General features: G+C 44.0%; 1 pseudogene; it reads left to right on the top strand.

Moving 5' to 3' along the window:
• Positions 1 to 1,364: 1,364 nt before the first annotated feature.
• On the top strand, positions 1,365 to 1,789 carry LOC137220617 (small ribosomal subunit protein eS25 pseudogene; annotated as a pseudogene).
• The last annotated feature ends 24,738 nt before the right edge of the window (positions 1,790 to 26,527 follow it).

The following is a 26,527-nucleotide window of genomic DNA, read 5'->3' as shown; positions in this document are numbered from 1 at the left end:
CCAAGGGCTGGCAGTGTCCTAAAATCAGTCACCACATGAGGGCTACAGTGCTTTTCCTCTACACAAGGCTGGGAAGGAGGAGACCACGTGGCAGTGATGTACCTGGTGGAAATCACCACTGAGCTACTGTCAGCCATGTTTAGATCCCAAGGACAGCTGCCAATATGACCAAGGATTCGCGAGCAGCCTAATGACTGTTCTATGACGAAAGGAAAAACAAAGTTAACCCAAATATACGGGCGCTTTTAGTATTTCTCTGTCTTTTTAAAATATTAGAACATTTTAAATATACAAAAAGTAGAAAAAAAGATAGAAAACACCCATTTAACATTATTCTGTCAAGAAATATTGACTAGTTACCATAATTATTTAAGATTTTTTTAAAAAAAATCAGTATATTTAATACCAGCTTTTATAACTGCTTTTTGATCTCAATTGTAAAAGTCACTACTGTTCTGAAAATTATATTTATCTTTCATGATATTTAATTTTTTTATTTTACATTTTCATGTACATAGATGTTAGAGTGGCCTTGTGTGTCATTAAATTTACATGAAGAGCAAATTATTCTAAATTTGTTCTTCTGCAATGTGTTTCTCCATTCCAATAGAACAGAAAAACATTTTTTTTTTCCTTTTTCTTAAAAATTTTTCCCACCCTCTTCCTCCCACTTCTGGTAACCATCAATCAGTTCTCTGGATCTATGAGTTTGTTTTGAGAGGGTCTGTTTTTGGTTTTTGTTTCAGATTCCATATATAAGTGAGATTATATAGTGTTTGTCTTTCTCTGTCTGACTTATTTCACTTCGCATAATACCCTTAAGCTCCATCCATATTGTCACAAATGGCAGGAGTTTCTCTTTTCTTATGGCTGAATAATACTCAATTGTGGGTGTGTGTGTGTGTATACATCACACTCCTTCTTTATCCATTCATCCATTGATGGACATTTAGGTCGTTCTATATCTTGGCTATTGTAAATAACGCTGCGGTGAATATGGGAGTGTAGATACTCTTTTTGAGTTAGTGATTTTGTTTCCTTCGAATAAATAGAATAAGTTGCCAGAAATGGAATTGCTGGGTCATATCTTGGTTCTATTTTTAATTTTTTGAGGAAATTTCATACTGTTTTCCAAAAACAATGCTTTTTCATCCTATGTTTTTAGATAAATCCACATTGATATTTGTGGATATAATGTATTCATTCTACCTGCTCCATTAAAATTCCATCACAAGGATGTATCTCAATATATTTAGCAAATCCCTAACTGATAGAAATTTAGATTGTTTTAAAATATATACTTACCCCTTTTGTCCGACATCTTAGTGAGGTGCAATGGTAACAGCTGTTCTCCCGGCTTCACTATGTCACCAAAGGACGACAAGTAGAAGAAAGATGCCGGAAAGTCAGCCAAGAAAGACAAAGACCCAGTGAAAAAAATCTGGGGGCATGGCCAAAAAGAAGAAGTGGTCCAAAGGCAAAGTTCAGGACAAGCTCAATAACCTAGTCTTGTTTGACAAAGCAACATATGACAAACTCTGTAAAGAAATTCCCAACTGTAAGCTTATAACTCCAGCTGTCATCTCTGAGAGGCTGAAGATTCGTGGTTCCCTGGCCAGGGCAGCCCTTCAGGAGCTCCTTAGTAAAGGACTTATTAAACTGGCTTCAAAGCACAGAGCTCAAGTAATTTACACCAGAAACACCAAGGGTGGAGAGGCCCCAACTTCTGGTGAAGATGAATGAATAGGTCCCACCAACTGTACATTTTGAAAAATAAAACTTTATTAAATCAAAAAAATAAATAAAATAAAATATGTACTTATTTGTAATAGCATAACCACAATTTTCTAATATTTACCATACTTCATATGTAATACATATGGGGTATGTGTATATGTGTGTGTGTGTCTATGCATACACATGCATACATGTATTTTAAAATTTTTTAGATATATTTATTTTATCATTTTTTATTTATTCATTACTGAATTTGGTTTTCTAATGTTTTATTTAAATGCTTACATCTATGATCTTTGGTGACTCTTTTCTTTGTCTATACTCTCGTGTTTCATTTAGAAACAAGGCTATCCTAGATTTAGAAAAGTTGTTGAGACATTTTCCTGCTCTTTTAGTATTCTGGAACAGTTTGTACATGACAGGAGTTACCTAATTCATGAAGGTTTTGTAAAATTGCCAGTAAAGTCAACTGTCCCTGATACATTTTTGTGGGTAGCCCTGAGAATTAATTCAGGGCCTATATAGGTTTTTTATATCTTCTTGTGTCAATTTGGGGTTTTAGTTTTTGGGTTTTGTGGGGTTTTTGGTCAATGCCATAAAATTTTCTCTTGATATTGGCTTATAATTTTTAAACTCTGCTCTGTCTGTATTATGTCCCCATTTTACTCTTAATATTAATTTACAACTCTCTTTGTCTTGATTGATTTTGCCCAAGATTAGTTGATGTTTAAACGTTCTTTGTAAAGCACCAGATTTTTATGGTTGTTGTTGACCTTCTGTAATGTTATTTATTGTATATTTCATTAATTTCTTACCTTTGTTTTATTATTTTTTCCGTCAATTTATTCCACTAATTGTTTTCTCCTAATTTAAGCTCAATACGTGGCTTTTTAATTTTCCATCTTTCTTTTTTTATGATATACAGATTTGAGTCAATCAAGTTCCCTACAGAAACTTCTTAAACTGTACCTTAAAAGTTGCAGTATATACATTTCCATTATAGTTTGGTTCCAAATTTCTTAAGTTTCATTTCCTTTTCTGATCAGTGAGATATATAAAACTTTTTAAATAGTTATTTCTAATGCATAGGTCTTTTATCAGGTTATTATTTATTGATTTTGAATTTTTATATTTGTCACAGAGTCAGAGAATGTGTTTTCTGTAATATCAAAAATGTTTCTAGGGCTTCCCTGGTGGTGAAGTGGTTGAGAGTCCACCTGCCAATGCAGGGGACACGAGTTCGTGCCCCGGTCCGGGAAGATCCCACATGCCATGGAGCGGCTGGGCTCGTGAGCCATGGCCACTGAGCCTGCGCGTCCGGAGACTATGCTCCGCAACGGGAGAGGCCACAACAGTGAGAGGCCCGCATACCGTAAAAAAAAATAAAATAAAAATAAATAAAGTTTCTATATTCAGAAAATGACAGGATTACTGATTGTCAAAAAATTAATTTTCAAAGAGCTTGAAAAATACAAAGCAACTTCAGAATTTTCTAAAGGGTCAACGGAACTTAGAACAACTCACATCAGATGATGCACAGAACTCATAACAGGACAAAATCCGCCGACACAAGTCATCATCAGGAGCATGAGGACAATGCCATGTTATGGGCAATTTTAAAGCATTGCTCTCAATGTTCTTTTAAACATTTCCAAGGCCATCTGAGAAACTCTGGAAGAAAATACTTCATTGTAGTGCAGCTCCAGCCAAGATAACATTTATCTTGAAGTTCAAAGATTTTAGACTCTGTCCAGTGTTTAATATTCACCAGTTAGCAGGGGAAATACCATCTGGGCCACATAAACAAGCAGTGGGTATGGAACTGGGTAGTAGAGTCTCCAAGAGCCCTTATCAGGTAGGTTCTGTGTCACAGTGCACTGCTGTGTGACCGCAGACAGACCCTCTGCTCCTGGGAGAGCAAAGCAAATGCTGCAGGGCCACAGTCTAGGACTAGGTGAGGAGGAGTATGCATGATTGGTCATTTAAGGCCAAACCTGAATAAGGACTGTCCACAAAGAAAGGTCCTATCCCTCCAGGAAATTTGGGGTCACCTTCTCCCATTTTCAGCACAAATCAGATGCCTTGTGGACAACAAGGAACATTCCTGGACTCTTCCCTAAAACAGGTACAAGAGACATGGTTGACATTATCATAAGGGAAGAAAATGAGACCTGGAAATGGGTAAGAGGCAGAACCATCCTTTCTACAGAAGGAAAGAGGAAGGCCTGTGTTTACGATGAACAGTGAGGATATTCTTACCCCAGAAGCACAGATCTATCACTGAGTTAGTCCCTGTGAGCACAGCAATATGCCTTCCCCCTACAGCCCACACCTGTGCCCACGGGGCACAGCCAGCTATGTGACTGTTTTTGTCTATTGCTCATTAAATAGTGGTTCAGAAAGTAGTTCACGGGATGAAAAAATAAAAGTAAAATAAAAAAAAATTAAAAAAATAAAATAAAATAAAAGTAAAATAAAAAAAATAAAAATCATAAAAGTAAGTTGCACAGAGCAGGTTGTATCCACAAGGAAACATTCTCCTGGAAATATCTACATTTTAATTTTTTAATTTAAAGTATAATTTAATATCAGGGGCTGCCTAAGAATTGACCTATGAGAGTATACAAGAGGAGAGAAGGAAATAGCCTTGAAATGAGTTATTGTGACATGAAGCAACATTTCCTTCATTATATCATGTAATATTCCAGCAAAACTGAATGTTTTACAAGGATCCCTGTTTTTGCAGGAGAATATCATTGCAATTCAGAAAGATCAACAGACTTCTCCCAGGAATGGCCTAGGTGCAAACTCGCTCCCCTGTCTCCAAAAGCCACCATCCCAGGCTGATATCCAAAATTCAGAAAAGTGTGAGACAAATCTAATACCAAGATGTAGAAAATAAGATCTCCCAAGATTCCTGGCAGTGCTAAGATTTCCCACAGCGATGTGTTGGAGAGAGAAGTTATTTTAAGGCGAGCGTTTCACTCCCACATCCTCTCTCCTCCTGGCCTCTGCGTGCTCTGTATGCCTTGCTCACAGCACCCTGCTCACCCCCTCTCCAACCTCTGTCAACCCCCCCATGGACTTCCATAGCTGAGAGGCTGCCTTTCTGAGAAACCAGCACTTCCTTGGTGCTTCCATTGCACCCACATGCAGTGAGATGAATGGTGCCCACACAGAAGATATGCCCACCTGGAACTCCAAACGTTACCCTAATAAGGGTCTTTGCAGATGTAGCTGAGGTAAGGATATAGGGATGAGACCATCCTGGATTGGGGTGACCACTGTGACAAGTGTCCTTATACAAGACAGAAAAGGAAGGCATGGAGAGGGGAAGGCCATGTGACAACAGAGGCAGAGATTGGACTTATGCATCTACAAGCCATGGAATGGGAATGCTGAGCCTTTACCAGAAGCTGGGCTGATTCTCCCTCATGGCCCTCAGAAGGAGCCCCTCTGCCAACACCTTGATCTTGGACTGCTGGCTCCCAGGACTGCGTGAGAATAAACGTCCTTGTTTCCAGCCACCCGGCGTGTAGTCCTTTGTTATGGCAGCCCTAGGATCCCAGGCATCGTGCTCTCCACAGTGTACCTCTTGCCGTCTGGTAACACACAGCTCCCTCACATCAGCACTCGAGCCTTCTTCTTGGGCATCTTCCCATAGTTTAGCTCAGTGCATGGCACATCCTAGATGCTCACAAAGTGTCCACAGATGGCCACCTTCACTGCCCTGGACTCCATTACACAAAACCACCCTCTTCTCTAACCTGCAAACCACAAGAGCAGCCTCTCCCATTTATTGTGAACTAATCACATGCTTGGCATTTTACAGTTCAATGTCCCACGTCGCTCCTCTCAACAAGTCAGGAAAATTACTGCTCTCCCCACTTCACAGATGGGAGAACAGAGAAGCAATGAGGTCAGATACCTGAGCCAGAGTCTCCCAGAGCTATGCCTGTGGAGGGTCTGAGTCACATGAGCCCATTTCCTGACCACGTGGCTCCCCAGCTCGAGCTGTAACTGATGAGAGAGTTAATGAGCTGTGCTAGTCACCTTGTGCTCAACACACGTTCATCGGCCATTTTATCTTACATGGACTTGTTCAGAGTCTGCCTGATAGGAGATGGATGGGTACAAGGTCAATGCAATGCACCAGTGAGAGCCAAGAGGAGGCGACCAGAAAGGGAGCGATACTGCCCCCTCCTGACACCAACTGCTGATGTCCCTACAGCTGCATCAATCTCTGAAAAGCCATCAGGAATAGGGAACGGATCTGCCCCCTATACAAGGACACTTTGGCCTGCCCTCTCCAAGTCCTTCACACCAGGGAGCAGCTGTCAGCTTCCTGTCCAGGTCTTCCTGCAGAATCCTGCACTCCTTGGAAGAATTTTTCCTTATTGTGAATGTGTCAGACTCTATCTAACATGTACAAATCCCAAGACAACTGACAGGATCCATTGCAGTTAAATCAATACTTTATTCATGGTTTGCACATAATTTGTAGGGGGGCAGGCACCAAAACAAAGCATTAGCCAATTTTTATTTTTTTAAAGAAGATGTTGGGGGTAGGAGTTTATTAATTAATTTATTTATTTTTGCTGTGTTGGGTCTTTGTTTCTGTGCAAGGGCTTTCTCTAGTTGTGGCAAGTGGGGGCCACTCTTCATCGCGGTGTGAAGGCCTCTCACTATCACGGCCTCTCTTGTTGTGGAGCACGGGATCCAGACGCGCAGGCTCAGTAGTTGTGGCTTGCAGGCTCTAGAGCGCTGGCTCAGTAGTTGTGGCTCATGGGCCTAGTTGCTCCGCAGCATGTGGGATCCTCCCAGACCAGGGATTGGACCCATGCCCCCTGCATTAGTAGGCAGATTCTCAACCACTGTGCCACCAGGGAAGCCCTAGCCAATATTTTTTATTAGATGATAGCCAGTGTGGTGGGAAATTGTGTTTTAATTCCTCTTTTTTATGAGTTTCTGAGGAGACCAGTCAGATAATGAAGGGCTTGTTCTATCAGGCATGTGCTCCTCCACCTCTCTTGGTTGGTTCACTATTAGATCACCACTCACACATCACTCTCAGTCTCTGCTGGTTGTAAGTGTGTCTTTGGTGGTGCCCCTCAGACTACCGTGCTGTCTGGTGCCCTGAGCTCCCAACAGTGGCTCCAGAAGCAGCAACCACACTGTCCTCCTAATCAAAGAAAAAGATCCAAAAAAATGAATCGGACCAGAGCTGTCACGGGCAGTCTGAGCTCCATGTGGTCATTATTTTTCCCATTCACTTTCAAAGCAATGACAAATACCAGGCATCTTTCCTAACTCTTCCAACGCAAAGTCCATTTCAATCCTAGCCACAGACTACAAAACTTCTCATCTCAAATGTACCAGCGAGCATCCTTGTCGACCTTGCTCAGCAGGATCAACAAACAGCTCTGGTGCCAGATTGTCACAACAGATAAATCACCTCCCCACGGGAGCTGACACTTTAGGAAGCTGTGTGAGACAACAGATCAAGCTGCCCTAAAACTTCTCCACACCTGAACGTCTGTCCTGAGTTCCAAACACCCAGGGCTCCTTTGGAATTGATCCGAAGTCCCTTCAAGCCCACTATCCCCAGGGTACGTCACTGTGCATGGCATCCAATTCTTCTCAAACTTGTAGGGGCTACTCAGGCACAAATATGGGATGAAGACTCTGAATGGGTGATTTGAGTAAATTAGCTTCCCACTCACACTTCCCAGTGAGGGCTGGCAACCGAACTGTCCAAGCAAAGAGCTGCTTCTTTTATATTGTTTAAGTGGAAAGACCCCTGTCAAATGTATATTTCAAGAGCCTAATCTATTCCATTTGGATTATTGCTACATTTCTTATCATGAGATTAGCTACTTTTTTTTTTTTACAGTAGGTCCTTGTTGGTTATCTATTTTATTTTTTTAAAGGGACTCATTTTTTTAAATTTTTATTTTATATTGGAATACAGTTGATTAACAATGTTGTGTTAGTTTCAGGTGTGCCACAAAGTGATTCAGTTATACATATACATGTATCTATTCTTTTTCAAATTCTTTTCCCATTTAGGTTATTACAGAATATTGAGCAGAGTTCCCTGTGCTATACAGTAGGTCCCTGTTGGTTACCTATTTTAAATAGAGCAGTGTGTACATGTCAATCTTAAACTCCCTAACTATCCCTCCCCTCCCCACCCTTCTTCTTCTTTGATTTTTAGTTCAAATTATCCTCTTCACTTTTCTTAAAACATTCTTTAACCAACAATTCTTCCTGAACAAGACACAGCAAATTAAAGATGTTATTGCTGTTTTAGTGGGGACTTTTGTCCTGGTGGTCATTGACACAGTCTAACCTGATGTGAGAATAGATTCTTGGGTTAGGATTGGAAAGAAGTAGAGAAGGAAATGTGTCTCCTTGACCTTCTATTTCCCCAACCTATGTCCTTTTTCATGTCCTTTCCCTTCATCCACTTTTTTTTATTTTAAATCATCACTGTTTCCATTTCCTACTTAATCTTTTCTCAATAAAAGAATCAAATTCTTTTTTTTGAGAAAAAGATAATAGGATTAACTTTTTGACTTCAAGTATTGAATGTTTAAGATGCCACAGGAATGGCCAAACCAATGGCACTTATCCATGTGGCCTTAGCCTCTCCCAAGTGTCCCACCTTGGACCTCCTCCTCTTTTCTCTGATGCCAGATGAGCTCTCAGTCTTTTCATCCCACTTTGGTCCTTGGACACTGGCCTTAGGGCTCTCCCACTCTCCTGGTGAAATCACTCTCCTGAGCTCTGTGGCCATTCCCTGGCCCTGTCACCTGCACACCTGTGATGAAGCCAACACTCAGCTCTGTCTCCACCTTACTCCTCATTTTTTTTTTTTTTTTTTTTTACCTGGGAAGCATTAGTGTTCTGAATTATTGGCATTCTCAGAGTTCAGGCCAGAGACACCCTGTGGATAAGTCAAAAGAAGTGACCCGTGTTTGAAGAAATTCAAACACCAGCTGGTCAATTCCTGTCTTCTGGGTCCCCTCCTACTTCCCACTCCCACCTCAAGTCACAACCTGCAGGCCCACTCCCAGGGTCAGCCTAAATGGAAGAAATCTGCCTTTCCTATGATCATGGGTAACTTCCAGTTTCCTTAGTGCATGGTGGCTCTGGGGGATCAGAGCAAGATAGGGCAGGTCACAGTAGGTTTTTTGGTAATGAGTGTTTTACTCTTTGGGAAGAGTATGGGATTAGTGCCCTTATAAGGAATGGGATTAGTGCCCTTATAAGACGAAGCCAGAGAGAGAGTGAGCTTTCTTTCCACCATGTGAGGACACAGTTGAATGGCAGCCATCTGCAACCTGGAAGAGGGCTCTTACCAGAACCTGACAACGCTGGAACTCTGATCCCTGACTTTCTGCCTCCAGAAACGTGATAAATGAATATCTATTGTTTATAAGTCACCCAGTTTATGATGTTTTGTTATAGCAGGCCGAGCTTTCTAAGACACTAACCAAGTAATCAACCAACACGTAAGATGCTGAGTTGCTCACCACTGGGATCCTGCATCACGGATAGAGTAACCGTCAGCTGAGACATCTCTGAATTACCAGGCCTCTGAATTGACAGCTGCCCACTGGGACCATCTGAGTCTTTTAAAGGCTGTTGCTCTGATTTAATGGGTCTGGGGTATAGCCTGGGCACTGAGATTTCTAAGAGGTTCCCAGGTGATTCTAACATCCAGACAAGATCAAGACCTATGACCTTGAGGATTCCTTCTTTTCCTGGACAGTGAGCCAGGTATGCTTCCTGGATTCCTTTCTATTCTAAGACCCCACTATTCTCTGAGTTCTTTCTCTAGTCTGTTGGGAATCTTTTTAAGTTTAGTTCAAAGAAGGCTTGCAAGTAACAGACAGAAAATGTATCTTTTCCAGCTTCACTGAGATATAAGTGACATATAACACTGTGTAAATTTAAAGTGTACAGTAGGGACTTCCCTGGTGGCACAGTGGTTAAGAATCCGCTCGGCCAATGCAGGGGACACAGGTTCGAACCCTGGTCCAGGAAGATCCCACATGCCGTGGAGCAACTAAGCCCCTGTGCCACAGTTACTGAGACTGTGCTCTAGAGCCCACGTGCCACAACTACTGAAGTCCACGTGCCTACAGCCCGTGCTCCGCAACTAGAGAAGCCACTGCAATAAGAAGCCCGCACACCAAAACGAAGAGTAGCCCCCTGTCACCACAACTAGAGAAAGCCCACACGCAGCAACGAAGACCCAATGCAGCCAAAAATAAATTTTAAAAATTATTTAAAAAAATAAGAATAGGGGCTTCCCTGGTGGCGCAGTGGTTGAGTGTCCGCCTGCCGATGCAGGGGACACGGGTTCGTGCCCCAGTCCAGGAAGATCCCACATGCCACGGAGCGGCTGCGCCCGTGAGCCATGGCTGCTGAGCCTGCGTGTCCAGAGTCTGTGCTCTGCAACGGGAGAGGCCACAACAGTGAGTGGCCCACGTACCACAAAAAGAAAAATAATAATAAATTTAAAAAAAAAAAGAATAAAAATTTAAAAATAAAGTGCACAATGTGCTGATTTGATACACTTACGTACTGCAAAATGATTACCACCATAGTGTTAGCTGACACTTCCATCGTGTCACATAATTCACATTTCTTTTTTTGTGGTGAAAATTTATTCTTTTTGAGCTTCTCTAATTAAAAAGAAAAAAATCACTGATGAGATTAAAATTGCAAACTGGTAGAAGTAGTATTTGTATTTCAAAGGTAACACTGAATTGACATTTGGGATTAATTATTTGGAGGAGGGGGTGTCTTGCATCTTGAAGTAGCTGCTGTCAAGGATGATGAGAGTTTAGTAAGGTTAAACAATCAGGTAGTAGCGCTTTATTTACATAGGTTAAAAAATCCATTGGACAGTGACAATGGGACAGTGAGTGACAGATGGAGGAAAGTTAAAGTATACAACATTACTTTAATGATAAATGGTGGATAAGCATCTCTAAATTGACCATCTTATTTAACCCTATACCACCACCAAGTTAGTGGTAGAATTTTTCTCAAATGGCAGGTGAGGAACTAGAAAACTTGACAGGTTAAGTAATTTTCTCATGGTGAGATGGCCAGGAAGGGACAGAACTGAGAATGACCCTTCCAAAATCTAGGCTTTTGTCATCATTCTCTCTAATCTGCCTGGGGTCGGGAGAGAACTGCACAGAAGTCTGTGTGCCCAAAGAGCTGCCCAACTGGTATCACTCAGTTCCACTTGCTCACCAGGGTCATGACCAGAAAGAAGCATACAAGTATGGAGCCCATGGGACAAGTGAAGGGGAGGGGCCATAGAGAAGGAAGCCAGCTAGGTTCACAAGACATACTTCTCCCCCAACCATGAAAATATCTGCTTATTTACAGTCCTACCACCAAAATATCCATCTCACTTCTTTTGACAGGAAGAGACCTCCATGGAGAAAGTCCACATGCCCCCATCATACCTAGTTGCCCCCGTCTTGCAGGCAGCTAGCAGCAGAATTCACACAGATGGCTTTTCCTGCCTGCTCTCAGCATCACTCTGCTCTTAGTACCAAAAGTCTGAGATGCAGCCAATGGACATTACATACCACCTGGACATCACCTGGCTGGTCCTGAAATTCCAGCCATCTGTATGGCCCTTCATGCATCCAAAAGCATCATGTAGTAAGCATGGTAACAGAACATGGTGGCCTGGCTCCTATCTTGCCCACAATGAAGCAGCTACTCAACCATTGTGTCTTCAGAGATAAGGCAAAATGTGACACTGGGTAATGTCACTTGTGAGAGAAAGTGTTGCTTCTCAGCATATGGTTGGCAAGTACAACACAAGGAATTTTGGAGGACACAGTAATTTGTCTGGGTCTTTGTACAATAATCACATTAGAAGGATGCAAGAAGTGCATGATGTAATAAATGTAGGCACAGCTCAGTGAACTATTTATCCCTTGTGATGGCAATGCAATAAAACAGACAGGACATTTCCATCTAACTAGTAGGAGCAAACTCTACCCATGGTAAGGAACCCCAAATTCTGGGATGTTTGAAACCCAGGATGCCTCTGGGAAACTAATAGGAGATGAAGTGAAAGGGTCAGCAGAGCCCAGAACATGAAATACCTTGTGTATGTCATATTCCACTTGCTCACTCCTTGGTCTCCTCCTCTGTTTTTGCATGAATGGTTTCTGTGATACGACTATCCCAGCATGACATGGATGCTATTTCCAGTTCATCCTTCTCTCTTTTATCTGGATATTTTTGGTCAAGTAGAAAATTTTTCCTGATCACCTAGTGTATGAACAAGACCCCACAATACCACATAAGATATTTGTTTTGGGTTTCATTTTTTCAACAATCCCCTCCACTAATTTCAGCAAGCCAGATGCACCACTTCCCATGCAAGATCAGGTGGGAGGCTTGTTACTGTGCTGCATACAATGAGCACTTTAAATAAAACTGCACTCTCTGACCTCCCCACACTTGTACTCCCTGGGCTCCAGCCCTCCTGATCACACCCAAATCCACTCAGCCTTCTGGGGAATGAAAGTGCATCATAAGCCCTCAACCACTAAGTTGTACTTGATCCCACTTCTGTTGGAGGGAAGATAATTATGAGTATCGTTATTCATTCTGGTGTTTATGTCTTTTTAGCTTCTTCATACATAGGAGGAGTATGAGAGTATTACTATAAAGTATCAAAAGAATAAGTTATCAATGAATTATAGCCCACTCCCCACTGCCAGTGCTTTTATGAATCCAGATTATTAACCAGTCTTCAAAGACGGAAACACTTCATACATCAGAACAACTACAGGGTGGGAGAAGCCTGCAGAAACCAACAGAGCCCCAGCTGCTGTGAAGGCCTGGGGAGTTTCCTGGATCTGGGAGGGGAGAGAAGCATCTCTGGGGAGAGATAGAATCACCATTCAGAGAAAAATAGGAACCAAGTCCCAGTATAGCACAGTCATTAATCTGATGACTGAAACTAAATTCTAAAAATTTTCTCTTGTGGGCTTACTGTTCTAAAAAAAACAAAACAAACAAAAAAAACACCTCACACCTCATAGTGTATTCTTTTTTAAAGTCCAATTATAAAGGTTCATCCAAGCGTATCACAGGTGGGAAAACTAGCTCCAAGCTCAGTTTTCTAAAAGGGTAATGGAGCCCAATCTATTTTCCTACTTCGGAAATTCAGCAGAGCACTGGGAATATTTCCATAGGTGCTTTAAAGACAAGTTTATCACTTGGTATCCCCTTCAGAGTCACAGAGCTCACCCGTAGGAAAGAACCAACCACCACAACTACAACAAAAGGTGCACCAATGTCCATAAGCCTCAGCAGTTGGAGAAAAGGTCAGCACCTGGGACAGTTCCTGGCCTCTCAGCCGCTCTCTTCAACGTAGCACCTTCTGGGAGTGTCACTGAAGCTCCCAATCCTTTCTTTGACCAACCCAGTGGCCTGTCCTTAGTCTTCACTTCTGAGCTTCTTTTCATAGCCTGGACAGTACTGGGCGCCACCTCCTTTCTAGCAATTCTCTCTCTCTGGGTTCCCCTCAGCTTCACTGTTGTCATGGAATTCTTAGCCTCTACTTGTCTCTGTCCTCTTCCCTCTTACAGTTCCCATTTATTCATGTGGCTTCAACTGTTGTGTTGAAATTTACTTCTGAATATCCTTCCTTGGAATCTCTCCTAATCATTAGTCCCCACTCCAAACTTTCTACTGTTCATCTCCAATGATGTTGCATAATCATGTCTAACTCAATACACTCTGAAAGTTGAACTTAGTATTTCCCCAGTTAACTCTACCTCCAAATACTTCCATTTTTCACTCTTTTTCGGTCTCCTAATTGAAAGTGTTTCCTTAGTGATTCTCTTTCGTATTTTCACCAAGGAATTTTGGGATCTCTTCTGTTAAATTCTCTTCTATCTGCATTTTGTTTTCATTTTGCACTGCCACATTCATTACTCATGCATCGACTTTTGCAATTATGTCCAGTCTTCATCCTCTTTCCCCTCCAGTTCACTTTTTTATACTAGTACAAAATTAGTCATCATACAACCATGTTTTGAACAAGTCACCCCCTGCTGAGCAACCACAAATGACTGTTCATTGTCTGTCAGATAATGTATAACCCCTTAGCCTGATATTCACATGATATTACCTATGACCCTCCCAACCGTTATATTATTTTCTTTTCATTATTCTTTCATTTATTCCTTCAGTGCCTACCATGTGCCAGGCACAGAGCTACATACTGTCCATTTACTATTTTGTTGAATTATCACGACTACCTGCCAAGGTTAACACTAATGTTCCTTTTTGCATATGAGAGAATTGAGACACAGCAAAATAAGGAAGCTGCAGCAGTCTCATGCACTGAACTCCACAGCTGTGGTCTTAACCTTGTCATCTGTGTCATCAATAGTTTTGTCCTTATGGCTAAACATACAGGTCCAGGTGTGTGGCTAAACAAGTGTTTAATGAATTTAATATATTCAGATTTGCTGCAAACTTCTACTCCATTTCACATCATTTTTACAACAATGCTCAGAGTAATAGCTTCATTAAGCTCATTAAATCACAATGTCAAGATTTTCTTCTTTTAAATGCTAATTTAGTCCCATCAAGTCCCCCACTTCTTATCATTAAAGGGGCTATTAGGTAACAGACAATAGTGAGAACAGCAGTTTCATATTTTCTTTGTTAAATCAGGTACCAGCCAAGGGACAGTCCCAGGTCCTGGTTGTGATCAACATTGAGCATTGTCAGACATGTGAAAGTTAGAGATGGAGACCAGCTTCAGAATCCTAACACAGGCGGTAAAGGGCTGGTTCTCAAAGAGAAAACACTAGTTCCAATTGTTTTCCAATTGTTCTCTTATTTTAAACACAGAAAGGCATGATTAAAACACATCAGTGGACCTTGTTAGTTCACAGCCCAAACATACACCCCACACCTTAATGAAAAGTACCTTCCCCAAATAGAATATGTTTATTTAAACTGTCCATTATACTTTTATATTTCTGTATAATTCAGTGTCTGATCTTGGGAGGCTTGAGACACTTAACTGGTAAGCCTGATGACCTAAGTACAGTATTAACCTAATGATTTCTCAGTGCTACTCATTGAAGAAATCCTTGAGTGAGGACAGCTCTCCCTCAATAATGGAAACATGAGTTAGGCACAGACTCTACTCTCGAGTAACTTAGGTCTAAGTAGACAAGAAAATCTCCTTGACACCCAGGAGATGTTGGCAAGTGATACAAGAGAGGTCTTGATGCTTCCAAGGACATGGCATACAGGAGACATGAGATTCATTTGCAAATATCAGACAGCAGTTTCTGGAAATGCCTTTTTAGGTACGTTGATTAACAAGAAGTATTTAGACATGCAGGTGGAAAGGCAAAAAGAACAAAAAAATGAATCAGATCTCAGAGATGGGATCTCACATGGCAGGTGCAGAGTAACAGACTATTTAATTTGACCAGAGCATAGATTAAGCAGAAAGTGAGATGGGAGAGAAAGGGCCAAAGTAGCTAACACCTGAAGCCAAGTATTTAGAATTTAATCATCAATAGTGAAAAGTGGAGACTTTAAATCACAAAGTGATTTAAAGAAATTTGATACAAAGAATTCTCTCCTATTCAAACATAAATAAGAAGATGTATAACGTTTTAGCAAGCACAAGCTTTAGAAGCAGATAACCCGAGGACTTGGCCCAAGGCCTGTGTCATAGTAGGCATTCAGTAAAAGCATCATAGTTACTAATGTAACTAGTAACACTGGAGGATCAGAGGATGTTTGCATTGACATAAACAGGTAATAAATAAGGAAGAGCAGAGATGAGAAGAATGGATAGGTTACATTTTGGTTGGTGAGGTTGAAGCTATTAGTGAGAACCAGGTGGAGGTATTGACTAGGTAACATGAGTGCAGGCCTGGATTTGGGGAGAAAGACTGGGGCCAGAAATCAAGAACTAAGACCCATCCACACAGGTGGGAGCTGTCTGCATTGGATGAAGTGAGATGTCAGAGAGGTGACCAAAGGCTCAGGCATAGAGTCCTGGAGAAGACCCCATCATAGGGAACAGAGGAAGGGAGCAAGCCTGAGAAGGACCAGTAGAGATGGGGAAGGAAAACCCAAAGAGCTCATGGTACAGAAACCAAGGATGAGACAGGAGATTGACTTCTCAAAGGCCACACAGAGGTGGCAGCCAATGAGCGCTGAGGAGAGGCCTATGGCTACCATCACTATTAAGCCAGACTGAGCCCAAAGAGAATTGTGAAACATTTGTTACTTGGATAAAGAGTATAGTCATAAGAAATATGTGAGAGAAGTAAATAAGTTCAAATATTTAAACTAATGGACTACCTCTCTTAATTTTGAGAGGCTAGAAAAATAAAAGCATGATGCATTAGCTATTTCTGTACCAAGAACCTGCTTTGGCCAGAGCAATGCCCTAAGGATGAGTGCTTTGGGGTTCTACATCTGTCAATTCTTTCCTTTAAGAAATGAGATCCTTTGGAAGATCTCAAAGGTGATGGGTTTTTTGCAGAGAAGATTTTATAAAATGATGCTTACACACTCACTGATTTATTTCTCACTGATTCACTTTACGTCTTGTTCACGTGACCCTAAATTAAGGATGTGATTATTTAGCATAAGTGAAGAGCAGAGAAAATCTATTCTTACTTTATTATCTTTATTTAAGAACTGTATCTAATGAGGATTAAACCAACAGGGAGGCTAATTTTGCTAAATTTCTGTTTACACTCCTATTTCCTGTATCTCGTTCTACTCGCTGTCCCTCCCTGCCATCCATCCCGCTAAATCAAGTCTGTCCTCTGTGATCAGCTTAGAGAAAAAAACGTTTGTATTTCTAAACTTTAGATCTCATTCAGATGTTGTTTTTGTTTTTAAATAAAGAAATAGCCTTGAGCACATTGAACACTGCAAACTGAATTTTAAGAAAAAAATATTAACAGGGTACTTTATTAGTGCTTTATGAATCAGTGCTTTATGCATAACTTGAAAAGTGATGCTAAGTGCCTTACTTTCCTTCATTCATGCCTTTCTATGTCGTTTGACTTCTCTCAACCACTAAGAAGCTACTGTCAAGGGACCAAAAATACCCATTACATGGATCAGGCAGCATCACGCTCCTTCTCACCCAGACCACATCCCTTTGACCTCCAGAAGCACCACACTGCACCACTGGGACTGTAAGACTTCTACTCAGTCGTGAGAGCCAGCAGTCCCCACGGTGGGACGTGGACACACGTGTTCAGTATTGAGCAGGTTAGGAGCATGCAGACCAACTCCTGCCCCAGTTCTCCGAGAGGTCAACTCTCTCACTCTCCTGTCTTCAACCTGGTGACATCACTAGACACAAATGAAGACAAAATTTAGGCTGTATGTTTATGTATAAATATGTGAGCAGTATTCTCTCGCAATAAATTGATTTTAGCTTCAGTCCTAAGCTCCAGAATCTGATGTTGAGTTAAATTAAACAGATATTACATTAAGAACATTTTCTAATTGAAAATTAATATGTATTTTCACCATAGAAAATTTGGAAACTGTGGCAAACATGCAGACTAAATTTAAAATCACTTTTACTTCCCATATCTAAAAAGAACCACTGCTAACAGTGTTCTGATTTAGTCTTTATATATAATATATATATATATTATATAAAGTATGCAATATATATATGAAGTTGAAACAATAAAATGTTAGCAGTGGTTCTCTTTATATATATGTAGTATATATTCATATATGTATAAATAAATTTATATAACTATATTTTATAGTATGTATATATGCACAGACATGTCTTTGTCTGAAAATAGAATCATGTTTTACTTTATTATCAAATTTACTTTCATATCAAATTACTCTTTTCACTTAAAAATGTGAGGCTATTTTTATTCAGCAAAGGATCAGCATCACTTTAACAACTCAGTCCTCGGTCACTGTGTCACCCTCTGTCTAACGAATCATATCAACAGCAATAATAATAGACTTCCTGCAGGGCAGGCATTGTTCTCAGCACTTCACATGCATCATTTCACTTAAAGTTCAAAGCAGCACTATCCAGTTACATGTGGGGAAACTGAGGTACAGGGTGGCCACTGGCCCAGTGTGACACAGATAGTATGCACTAGGCTGTTGTGATACTGTGACATAACAGGAGATATGTGTTTGGTCTTTACCTCCAATTCCTGGCACAGAGTTCCTAAAACCTTTGTCATTTCATGAGTGGTAGGAGCATTTTTTGTTCTAATGCGGTGACTCTGCATGAGCCCCTGTATAGCTCCAGGATGTGGGCTGGTCACCAGAAAGACCAAGCTTTGATTAGAAGCCTGACCGCCCACCTCCTCACCCTCCAGGAAGGACAGAGGGGCTGGAGATTGAGTTAGTAATCAATCGTGCCTACCTGATGAAACCTCCATTGAAAAATCACTTAACGGATGAGGTGCAGAGAGCTTGTGGGTTGGTGAATGCGTCCACATGCAGGGAGGGTGATGCACCCCAACTCCACGGAAACAGAAGCTCCTGTGCTCAGACACTTGGGACCTGGACCTCGCCCAGGGTACCTCCTCATCTGGCAATTCATTATACCTTCAATTCTACCCTTTATAATAAACTGATAAATATAAGTAAAGTCTTTCCCTGAGTTCTGTGAGTCTTTATAGCAAATTGCCAAACCTGAGGAAGGGGTTGGGGAACCCCGATTTATAGCCAGTTGGTCAGAATACAGGTGACAAACAGGGACCTGCAATTTGTATGTGAAGTGGGCGCAGCCTTGTGGGTCTGGCCCTTCACCTGTGCTAACGCTCAGTAGTTAGTGTCAGAATCAAACTAAATTGTAGGTTGCTACCCACAGAGGACTGGAGAATTGCTTGGTGTGGAAAACCTATACATTTGTCAGTTTTTCTTACAAAAATCCTAAAACTATAGCTGTCCCCATTTTTTTACTATAATTCCTATAATGAGTATCTTTATGGCCAAATACTCATGCATGTCTGCGATTATCTTTCTACGATAACGCTTTTATAAGTGCAGTTGCTTATTTTAAAGACTTTGGCTGTGCATGTGCCCCATCCTGTTCTTTAATTCTGTTGGCTGGGGCGGGGGGAGATGCTCCTATTTCTGCTCTTCCTAACCCTATTATGAACCACAATAAACTCATTCTTAGTCCAGTGGGAGCCCCTTCCCAGAGACTCAAGACTCCTTCTCCTCTTGAGCTTCTCAGGTGGACCACAGGAACTTCAGCGCTGCTGCAGGTAAACAGCGTGAGGGGCTTTTATGGGGCTGGGGTGTTGCACCCCCTGAAATCTGAACCTGGACCATCAGCAGCGCCACCTGCAAATGCACCGTAGGAAGCTCCACCAGCTTGTGGGAAGGGCTCAGCATCAAGGTCTGTCAGTGTCTTTATTTGAAGAGCTACTTGCCCCAGGGCAGTTGCTGATGACGCATGTGAATCCGGACCAATATGTAAATTAACACGAAGTCTATTTTCATTCAAGTTCCAGCATAGAAGCACCTTTTCAATTTATAGTTCTGCTCAGCAACTCTATTTTTTTTTCATGTCTCATTTACGAGAAGCTTCCAAGTATAATGTGCTCAGCACTGAATTAAATCAATACCCACATTAACATTCTTTCAAAGGCAGCAGCCCATCATCCAAAGCTCTCACTTCCTGTGACCTTGCTCTACATGCAGGCTTGGCATGTGCTTAGCACCATCTTTGCGACGGCCCTTGCCAGCGCAGGCCGGGCGTCATCCCCCAGGTAATATCCAGGTTAATTAACCTTTAGGTGAAAATGCCGGGGATCCATGTGACACTCACTTCCTTCCTGCTCATTATGTTCAGTCCAAAAAGCAGCAATAAATGCATTAATTAGGAAAATGACTAAACACAGTGCCTCTATTACCTTGGCAGTTAATCTTCTCTGCAAGATGCCTGAAAAGTCACCCTCATGAGTGTGGCTTCTGCACAGGGGAGAGGAAGCTGCTTGAAGCCCTGGGCCCCCCACTCTCTTGCTAGAAGATGAACTCAAACTTCCATCAGGTAATTGCCACAAAGTGCCCAAAGGGAATGTGTGTTCACCTCTTCTCCCAAGCCACCCAGTTGAGGGGGCTCTTAGAAAAAAGCATGGGCATTGTCACCTTTGCCACCAGCAGAAAGTGCAGACCCCATCCCACAGGTGGGGATGCTCAGTGGCTGTCTAGTGTCTCATGATGCTTGGATAAAAGGTTCCATGTGTGGCTTGAATGGAAATTAATGACAATGTTCAGAGCTTGTAAGATGGAGCAACATTTCCAAAGAGAAACAGAAAGGTGATTCGTTGACATACCCCTCTATCAAGGGTACGTGATCAAAGCTAAACAGGATGATTCCTCATGCCCTGCTTCTCACCCCAGATGGGTGTGTTGGAGCCTGATCTGTTAATATCTTGCTCAACCAGGAGCATTCTTGGGGGTTGAGTTAACCTGCACTCACTGGATAAATGTCAGAGCACTCACACCCTCTTCTCTGGTCCAGGCCACCCTGGTGAGCCCCCAGGATGCTCTCCCTCCTTTTACTCACTTCCAAAACCCAACTCAGCCATCATCCACTCTTCCTGACTCTGCCAAGCTCCCTCCTCACCCACGGGCATTATTCTTTTCTCCCCTATGTCCTACTGACCTGCTTACAAACCACGCTGCTATACTCTCCCCAGTAAATCTACATCCATCACATTCATGCCCACATCCTCACACTCCAGAAGGCTGCCTACTGCATAGTGGGTGCTCATGCATGTCTATAGAATCTGATTTAGAAGCATATATACGATATCTTCTGTAGAGATTTAAGGAAAGAAAACCAAGTAAGCTACAGATTCAATGTGCAATGTTAACTAAAATGAGTGAGGCTCTCTTGACTACCTGGTGTCGGACAGAGGAGAGAAAGGGGACAAGGAACCAATGGCTGTTTCACAGCAAAGGTGCAGGATGCTTCCAGGAGAATCTTGAGCTCCAGTTCACGGCCAGCAAACTTCCTTATGAAATAACCCTCTGTCCCATTCCCTGCAAGGCCTCACAACTTTCTTTCCATCCTAGAATCTGTATGACTTACAGTAAAAATACAACTAAAGCTCTTGAAAAGTGAAGTTCGAGAGTCCAGTATTTTGACATTTTCCACTTTCTATGAGGAAAGCACTTATCAAATTATTAAAAATTAACATATTACCCAAAGTGACTGAAAATATCATTTCCTCAATCAGTTCTTAACATTTGCCTTTGACAGAACCGTTACAAGCCCTTGTTCCTTCCTTCTTGGTCCAACACCATCTGCACACCCAGGGCCTCTGTCCTGTGGGGCTGGACTGTGTACAGGCTGAAAAGTTAAAACTGCATTTCTCAAGGAATTCTGCAAGGGAACTCCAATTCTCAAGACTGGTCTTCTCTTTAATCTGAATGAGGAAGTTGCTGACATACTTAAGTATTTCCAGAGTAATTTGCTACTCTATTTGGAGAACAGTGTAAGGTCCCAGAATCCTCCAATCAGCTCCTTAAAAACTGAAGTTATTTCACTTCCAGGAAGCTCATCTACCTTGGACCTCACTTCTACTCTTATGGGAATTAAAAGTGATGTCATTTCTCTCTCTACCGAGGCCATTCCAACTGGTGCACTTGAGAGTAGGAAACTCCCAGCCCTAAAATCTGCCCTTGGCCTGTTATGGGTTGAGTCACATCCCTACAAAATTCACTGAGGTCTTCACGCCCAGAGCCTCACATGGGAATGGGGTCCTTGTAGATGGGTTAGTTAAATTTAGATGAGGTTGCAGTAGAGTACGGTGGGGTCCTAATCCAATATAACTGATGTCCTTATAAAAAGGGGAATTTGGGACATGGAGACATGCACACAAGGCGAGCACCATGTGAACATGAAGGCAGAGATCAGGCCAAGTTTCTACAAGCCAAGAAACTCCAAAGGTTGCCAATAAACCACTAGAATTGACGGGAGAAGCCTGGATCAGGTTCTCCCGCACAGCCTCAGAAGGAACCAGCCCTGAGGACACCTTGGTTGCGGACTTTCAGCCTCCAGAACTGTGAGACAATAGAGTTGTGCTGTTTAAGCTGCTCTTTCTCTGGTGCTTTGTTACAGCTGCTCCAGACCTTCCTGAGATCCCTAAATGCCTAAACCTGGCTTCTCCTGTCCTCTTGCACCCGGTGCTGGCTTCCACGAGGAGACAGGAAGCAGTCCTTCCATGTGTTTGCTGTGTCACTAGAGCATGGGGCTGACTTGTGAATGTGTCCTGAAGAGTCCCTGCAGAACAAGCTGCCACCCTGCAGGTTTAGCCAGAAAGTGCAGTGAGAGCTCAGAGACAGGAGACAACAGGAATCTGGGGATGAGAACCGTGCCTCGCATCCTTGCCCCACCTCCCTCCATGGAGACTGAGGATTGAAACCCAGGACGAGGGAACATGCTGGTCCAGGATGCAGGTCAGTATGGACACAGAGCTGGTGGGGGTGGGTCCCTTGGTCGCTGGCATCATCAGTACTGATGCTCACCCTTCCTGCAGCTGCAGTGCCAACGAGTGCCTGAGACTGCCTTCTGTCTGGCAGAGCTCAAGCCTCATCTCAGCTCTGCTCAGTGAAGACCTGGCAGCTCCACCCCCTTTGGGAAGTTCAAGCGCCCAGGTGATGCAGCAGCTAGGATCTCAGTGCACCTGCCCCTTGGAGCCTCCAAAGCGTGAGGTGGGGCATTGCGTCTGCAAAGGCCAGAGGTGAGCACGGCCGTCTGGCCACCTGTCCCCACCATGGAACCTCGCAGCCACAAGGAGCAGGTTGGGAGTGTCTGCCGTCAGGGGTGAGAGCAACAGCAACACCTCCCCATCCCATCAGACCACCCAGCAGAGTTGCCGCTGGACCCCAGGCCAAGCCTTCAGGCCACTCCCCTCTTTCTCCACGATGGTGCAGCACCCAACTCCAAAGCTGTCTTGTCTTTATTCCAGAACCAGTTCATTGGCAAGAGGAGACCCTCAGGACTGTATCCTCCATAAATTCCATGTTGAGAGTCGGGTTGAAGCATCTTGAGATGGAGAGCAAGAGTGTGAGGGAGAGAAGGAGCTGATGTAGACTGTCCCAGCAGGGAGCTGTCCCCAGACGGCCCTGTGCAGCCAACCCTCCCGCCACCCGGCCCACCACGGCTCACAGCCAAGAGGAAGGCATGCTTCTGCCTTTGGCCTTCACTTTCCTGTTTCCAAATCTCACTGCTCAGACATCCTCTCGGGAAATATTTCTACCCTGGAACTCACCAGAGTGGAAACTTCCCAGGCCCCACCTCCCATTGCACTAAACCAATGAAAGTATTTCAAAAGAGGGTTATTTTTGAATGCATAGGAAATGTCCATAGTTCACATTTGCAACCTCAGGGCGATTGTGTTGATACCACAAGGTGCTGGCATGGAGCCCCCATGGGGCCATTGAGCTGCTGTGCCTTGAGCTTGGAGAAAGGGATGGAAACCTTTTAACCCTACTCCAGGGTACAGACATCCCCTCTTTCTGCTGTCTTAGCCCAGACAGTGCTACACCACCCATGATGTCTCCCCACCTCAGCTGGAGGACAGTGTGGGCTGTGAAGCACAGAAATGAGTTCCCTTAATCACTCAGTGCCACTGTGATGCTGCTCTGACTTCCCCGCATTGAGTTAACCTTGACACGGCACCATCTGCACATCACCAACCCTCTCCGCGTCCCTGTTCCTTCTACATCAGGGGAGTCTGTTTGCAGCACATTCACCTGAAGCAAGCATCACTTCATCCTGATATTCACACCTATGTATTCCTGACATCCTAATGACTCTTAAATATGCATAATCGTTTCCAAGAAAGGCATTCCACACTTTTTAATCACTTGCATAAACCGACCGATTTTGAGAGCTCGTCCCTGGAAAGGGGCACAGGCGAGCTGTAAATTTAATTTGCTCTCACATCTGTTGTCATTACAGCGGGGCCTCCTGGGCTCGGCGACAGTCCCGGACTCATATGTTCTAACTCCTCATTTTTGTTGTGACTGTTTTTAATTATAAGCACTTCCACCAAAATGAATCACCTTTCAGAATTCCAGCCAGGGAAGCAATTTTTCCCTACTTAGCTAAACTGGACCAAAGCACATTTGGCCAAGAAACGAGGAGGCTGAGAACAAATCCATTTCAGGAGCAGTCAGTGTCTGCTGCTGTCAGTTTATGTGCTCGCGGCAGGGAGGGCTGGGCACGTTCTGGGATTCTGACCAGCATTTCCAAAATTTTCTCAGAAAAAGACTGTCAAAGGTTGAGGTGCATGTCAGTTTCAGGGATCCAAACACCCGCTAACCTTACACAGAGCCATCTTTTTGCTTAGAGGTCACCTCTTTGCTCCATACTTTTCCCTGTATTGTTCTGTAATTAGTTAATATCAAGGAGTAAGTGTTCTTAAGAAGCAAGGCTGTGGGTTCAAACGGGTTAGCTTGGCTTGTTCCTGAGCCCCCTGTTCCACCCCAGACAAACCTCAGTTGGTGTGATGCTACATGACTGATGCCCATCGGGAGGGAAAAAGGATATGTGACTCTGGGGACTTTACAATGGCTGGGGGGTCCCAAGCAGATGCTCCAGGGAAAATCCAGGTGGAGGTGATATTCAAGAAGAGGATGAAAATGGAGGTGGGCAAGGGAGGGGTTGACAGAGCGATGAGGAAAATCGTGGGATCAAGTCATCTTTGATATTAGAACTCTGCTGTAAAAAGCAGTCCATGCAGCCGTTTCATCCACCTGACAAAAGTCAGGGTTGCTGATGGACACAGGCAAAACAGGTCTCATCCAAGACACAGAAGGACTTGGTGCAGCTCCTGTCCAGGAGCTGAGTGTGTATTTCTGTGTCCTGGACAGACTGCGTGCGTTGAATTTTTCTCCTACAAGCTGGTCAAAAGCAAGTCGAATAACCCTGTGTATCACGTGTGTGAACTTCAATCTTCCTCGTGACCTTGGGATGTAAGAACCATGAATGTTCTCTGGGGCCAGACGAGGAGCCTCAGCTCCCAGAGGGCTTTGTCACCCATTGACCCCACCTGTGACCCCACCAGTGATAAAACCGTTCCCACATCCCGGTCCAGGATCCTGGGCTTTCTGAGTGTCAGCGTACGGAGTCTGCAAGCCTGCCTCATGCCACAGGTGCTGTTCTGAGCATCTGCATTTAGGGGGGCTCTGAGGGTTTCCCAGGAACTTTCCTAGGTCTCAGGGCTAGGATTTGGCCCTGGACCCTGACTCCATCCAGGCTCTTAGCCACCCGTCCCCCCTTGTCACAGCAGCGAGATTGCTCTTTTGAACCACACGGACCCGGACAGACATGGCTCAGAGGCAGCTCAAGCATCACAACCCACACACAAGACAAGAAAGTAGGTGTCTCACCACTGGCTGCATTGCCACCACCTCCCTGGTCCCCCGAGTGTGCCCAGGGCAGAGCAATGGGCATCCACCCTGCCCTGGAGGGACACTCAGTCACATCCTTGTTGGCTCCTAGTGATTCCAGCCCCCTGACCCGGTGTCAGAGAGTCCAGGATCTGGCATGCGGCCCAGTCTAAGCTGTAGGTTCCCCTCGAAGCACCAGGCAGGGTGGCGGGAGTGGGCAGGCAGGACACCATGGCCACAGGGAAGGGCTGGAGCAGCAGCTGCCCATGCAGCCCCGGTCAGCATCCTCGCACACACCTCTGCAGCACAGGTCCTGGGCATGGACGCTGCACTGCAGTTCTTTGTCTTTAGCTGAGACACTGACCAGTGTGTCTTTATTGGGGGAAGCAGGGACGTTTCTCAGTAGAAAGGGGCTCTTTCCTCTCCCATATGGTGGGGGTTCCTGGGGTCCTCCCGTTTTCCTGGTGTTTCTCCCTGTGTTGTCTCCAGATCGGGCTGGCTGGCTTTAGCAGCAGGAGGACAAGTTCTCCAGGCCCTGTACTCGGGGGGCTCCACGAGGGCCTCCTATGGCCACCTACTCTTAGCAGAATGAGGAGGCCATGGGGCCAAGGGGTGGACCCACCGGAAGCCTGTGCACATCCTTCTAGAACATCCTGCAGAGCCCAGAGCCCAGAGTTCCTCTCCCAAACGACCCCACGTCCCTTTCTCCCAGGCATTCTCCTAGCTCTGTGTCCCCAGTCCAGCTCAGCGCCCAGTGTGAAGCCCCGGCAGGGGATGCAGGAAGGGATGGACGGATGGAGCACAGACCCTGATCTAGGTTGCCCCGGGCATGAGCAAGGCCCCAGGGGCTGTGAGGACCGAGGTGGGCTCAGAACCAGGCTGCGGGCCTAGAGCCGTTCTCCCCATCCTGGAGCATCTGAGAATCCTGTATTCAGACCAGCCTTCCATCCAGGTCCCTGGAAAGACACAGCTGCCCGGGGGAGTTAGAATCTTCACTGACATCCGGCCTGGGCAAAGGGCGCTCCTCAGCACTGCCCAGGGCCCTGAGTGCTGGTCTGTCCTGCCCACGTCCAGTAAGTCCCCCACCATGTCCTGTGTGGTTTGTAAAGCAGCCAGGTTCCACACGGAATGGACATTTTCCTGTAGTTCTGTCAGAAGGACAATCCCTCCGGAACTCCTGTTCAGGTGCCTGAGGGGACCCCGGTGTTTTGTATGGTGCAAGGGGGTGATTTTTTTTCTCTCAGAGCCCAACTTCGAGGGTTAGGAAAGAGAAAGGTCCTTTTAGAGGAGAGTTTGATGCTCCCACAGAGCCAGAATCCTGACAGAA

The sequence above is a fragment of the Pseudorca crassidens genome, chromosome 3 (genome assembly GCF_039906515.1).
Source record: "Pseudorca crassidens isolate mPseCra1 chromosome 3, mPseCra1.hap1, whole genome shotgun sequence".
Lineage (NCBI taxonomy): Eukaryota > Metazoa > Chordata > Mammalia > Artiodactyla > Delphinidae > Pseudorca > Pseudorca crassidens.
This window is presented reverse-complemented; position numbering and strand designations above follow the sequence as displayed.